This window comes from Nannospalax galili, unplaced genomic scaffold (genome assembly GCF_000622305.1).
Source record: "Nannospalax galili isolate Female #2095 unplaced genomic scaffold, S.galili_v1.0 scaffold667, whole genome shotgun sequence".
In the NCBI taxonomy this organism is placed as follows: Eukaryota; Metazoa; Chordata; class Mammalia; order Rodentia; family Spalacidae; genus Nannospalax; species Nannospalax galili.
In genome coordinates this window covers 4,359,089-4,363,758 of record NW_008358387.1, presented here as the reverse complement: position 1 = coordinate 4,363,758, position 4,670 = coordinate 4,359,089, and the positions used below count along the sequence as shown (strand labels likewise).

The following is a 4,670-nucleotide window of genomic DNA, read 5'->3' as shown; positions in this document are numbered from 1 at the left end:
GAATTCAAATCCTAGACATGCACTCAATTAAATAGCTCCATATGTTGACCCAATAAAGATGCATCACAGACGGCGAATTAGAGTAGTTGAACAGCTATGTGATCCTAATATTTTTTCCTTCCTTCTCGCCTTCCTTCCTTCCTTCCTTCCTTCCTTCCTTCCTTCCTTCCTTCCTTCCCTCCCTCCCTCCCTCCCTCCTTCCTTCCTTCCTTCTTTCCTTTACTCTTCTCTTTCCTTCCTTCTTTCCTCTTTCTTTTTTTCACTCTTCATGTATTCCTGCATATATGTGTATATGCATACATGTGTGCTTGTCCATGGGTGAACTGGCATGTGGAGGCAAAAGGACAACCCTGTCAACATTGTTTTTAGGTCTGGATGCCTAATTTGGCCAAAACTTGTTGATTAGGCTTTACTGAGTCCCAAGGTGGGGGCTACTTTTCTCCACCTCCCCAGCACTAGGATTACAAGGGCACACCACCATGCCTTGGAGTTGGGAATCAAGCTTAGAGAACAGAATTTGGTCAGTTGCAATTTCAACCCTAGTTTCAGATGGGCTGTGTGAGGTAAAGGCAACTGCCCTGGCAGAAAATATTAATAAAAGAATGGAAATAATCCAGTGATAGCAGCAGGGCAGCTATTTGAATCACAGAGGATGTTGTGGCTCCTCCTCTTTCAATGTAGTTGGTGAGTGGGCTCATCTAAGAGTGAGCACTCTGCTCTAAAGTGGGAGCTTACTTTGGGACCTCTCCAATTCAGAAATCTCAACATACTATAATCTCAAGCTTTATGAGTTGGCAGCATGTTCTCTGATATCTCCAGAAGCCTTGGGCTATGCTGGTCTTGAAAAGCAAAAAACAACCCCCCAAGCACCCTGAGGTTTATGGAGTAGTATAGCTACCTTAGCCACAAAATTGAGTCTCTCTCAGGATTGTTTCCTGGGATTTAGGGTGGTCCATTCCTTAGCCTATAATCTTGAATCCATAGTCAATGCTACAAAGTCCTTGATTTATCCTACCTGGTCACTGAAAGCTAAGAAACCTCACAGCCATATCCTGAAGCTCCAGGCATGTGTCTATCAATAACTCCAAGTCCTGGCGATATTGTATGCAGCCATGAGAACCCGAGAAAGACCTTACTCCAATTCACAACTTTGTAGCTATAGTTAAAAAGTTATTGTCTCATACATACCTTTTCATCAGGAACTGGAAAAGATACCAGTCTAGTATGTAGCTCTAGAAACTTGGAGGCCAGTATCCCCAGATCCCCATAATTTATTTGACAGAAAGTAAGGAGATATCCTTCAAAGCCTATGACTTTAAGATGGCAGCTTCGTCTCAGGCCGCTGTAGCGAGAGGAGCCACCATGTCTGTGCATCTGCAATGGATGGTCATGCAGAAATGTTCGAGTTTTCCTGATCAAGAGGAACAAACAGGCATACAGCACCGAGCCCAATAATTTGAAGGCCCGAAAGTACTTCAGCTACAATGGACTGATTCACCTTAAGACTGTGGGAGTGGAGCCCATGGCCAATGGCAAAGGGGTGGTGGTGGTCTTGAAGCCGATATCCAGCCAGCAAAACCAGCTACCTCCTATGTGAGAACTACCATCAACAAGAATGCCAGGGCCACCCTCAGCAACATCAGGCATATGATTCGCAAGAGCAAGTACCCGCCTGATCTGCGCATGGCTGCCGTCTGCAGGGCCAGTGCCATCCTGGGAAGCCAGAAGCCTGTGGTGATGAAGAGGAAGTAAACCCGCCCCACTAAGAGCTTCTCAGCCCACTGCCCCCAGAAGCAATAAAGAATGACTGACTTTGTTTAAAAAAAATACAACGTCTGGTTCATAAAGCCTCAGTATCACCCAACCTTGTCTCTGGTGACCGTAAGAAGGTCCTAGTCATGCCCTGCAGCATCAGTAGTGTAGTTAGCAATACCACATTCCTTTTCTCTTCCTCAGATTTTCCTGTATAATCTAGGAAACCTCCAGTCAATGTCCTACAGCTCTAGGATTCAAAATACCCAAACTAGAAGCCTTATGTTGAACTGTGCTCTGACCGAGGAACCTAAGAATGCCTTCATTCTTGTGCTACAGCTTTAGAACAGTGGATGCCATCATCACAAGCCCTCACATTAACTTCAGTGTCATATCTAGTCAATATTTTTTTTCCATCGCCTACTAACATGTAACCACAGCTTCTGATGACAGAAGTCATGCTACTGTGTATAAATGGGAGCCAGAAAAGTATCATATGACCCTTAACAGTTCTACAAAAGTACCACAACCCCACTGCTATTGTCTCACAGGAATTTTGGGAGATGCTCTTTGTGTTGTTCTTCCTTGAACCCATAGTTGCCATTGCCACACACACCTGTGCCACCTGTATGTTCCCCTAGGACATGGGCATGATCTCATCCCATCCTTTGGGTTGACACATGTGAATTTCCTTCATTCATTATGGTGGTCCTGATGAAGAGCTGTTCCAATCCTAGGACTTAGAGGTCTTGGCTTCTTATGCTACAGCCCTTCACAGTATCTGTGATTGACCTGTGTCTGTGATTTGCCTGCATCTGTAGACACTTAGAAAGAGTCGTGCCTACACCCCACATAACCCATTGTTATCAGTGGACCATGATGGCACATATGATTGAGATCTTATGATAGTCATACCACTTCTTGAAATTTGATGGTATAGACGACTGAGGTAGTCATTAATGCTCCTGATAACAATCACAGTAAAAAAAAAAAATCACTGAAAATGAACGTATGACCTGTAAAATAAAGATATTAAAGAACCTACCCAACTGCGATCCTCTGTCTCACTTAAAAGATATGTTTTCAGGGCTGGAGAGATGGCTCAGTGGTTTAGAGTACTGGCTGTTCTTGCAGAGGACCAGGGTTCGATTTTCAGCACCCACATAGGGACTACGAACTGTCTTTAACTCCAGTTCCAGGGGAATCCGAAGCCCTCTTCTGACCTCCACAGCATTGCTTGACACGGGTGCACTCACATATGCAGGCAATACACTCATACACATAAAATTTTTTTAAAAAGATACATTTTCCTGAAAAAAACTATGGAACAATGGAAGGACTGAAAATGTTGGGAGAAACAGTATTGCAGATGTTCAGATATCTTGTAGGTTCAGAAGAAACATTCTAGGAAACATGGAAGGCATTTCTAAAAGGAAAAGTCATTCCCCAGAGATAGATCCCAATTTAAAGTAATCTGTGAAATGTATGAATGAATTTAAATGATGATTTTAAGGAAGCTCAATGAAACAGAACACACATAAATAAACAGTACATGAATATGGGGAAATAACATACAATACTGATAAGAAATTCACCAAATAGTAAGAAATCATAAAAAAGAAGAAACCAAGGGGAAATAAATTAGAAGATTTTGGCGATAAAATTTTCAATGAAATAAAAGCATCATGGAGAATTCCCATAGTAGAATACAAGGAGAAGACATTCTGAATTTTACTGTGGTTCTTCTGAATTAATTCAGTCAACAGAGTACTAAGAATGAAGACGTGAGCATTTTTAAGTTAATGAATATTTTCCTTTTGTGAAGTCTAGAATGTAAATAAAAGGATACATTAAAAGCCAATTCCATAACATAACAACTGATTTTTTTTTGTACTCTCTAGAGTTCTGAGGACCCAGATATCGGACTCTCAAAGGATACCAAAATCATTCAAACTATACAGATCCTCACAGAGGAAAATTCTACCTCAAATTTCAAAGGTAAAAGATGAAGACAGAATTTTAAAAACTATCAGGATGCATCAAGTCACATATAACTTATTAGACAGATTCCTCAGCAGAAATATTATATGTCAGAAGATATGCAATGATGTTTTAAAAGTCCTTCAAAAACAGAACTGCTTTTAAAGAACAATATCCAACATAATGGTCTTTCAACATTGCAGAACTGATAAACAGACAGACACTTCAGGAATTCATCACCCTCAGACCAGCCCTACAAGAAATACCTCAGAGAGTTCTATAGAGCAGTGAAAGGATGGTAACTACCATCAAGAAAACATGCCACATTTACAGAACTCATTAAATAGCCCATACAAAAGATGATACCTTAGTATGAAAGAAAAGTGCCAAATCATAGAAATGTTTAGAGTTACCATAAGATATTCCACAATGATAAAAGTTATCATCTCATTAAAATAAATAAAAATATATGATACTGTATGCATACACTGAAATATTACTCAGTGATGAGAATGAATATATTATAATTTAGTGCATCTCATAAGTATTTGACTGAATGAAGAATATCAGTTTTGGTTACAGTAATATGGTGTCAATCCTTACCCCCAAATCATATTATTTATAAGGTGATGTAAGAATAAATTTGATATTGATACATAAAACATCAATTTCAGATGATATGTAAACCAAATCATAGAATACTTCTAGAAGGAACAATTTCTCATTATCTGAAAATGATTTCTATAGCAAAAGACACCAGTTCTCTGGAAAACCATATTTTGGGGCTATATTAAATCAAATAATTTCTGTTTATTAAGAAATATTAGGAGATGAAAAATTATGACACATAAGAGAAGAAATGTTTGAAATACTGTTAAGCAGAGGAAGAAACGTTACTGATATATATATATGTATAAATATATGTATGTATATATATG

At 39.4% G+C, this 4,670-nt stretch overlaps 1 pseudogene; it reads left to right on the top strand.

Moving 5' to 3' along the window:
- Positions 1–1,362: 1,362 nt before the first annotated feature.
- On the top strand, positions 1,363–1,800 carry LOC103724571 (annotated as a pseudogene).
- Positions 1,801–4,670: the final 2,870 nt, after the last annotated feature.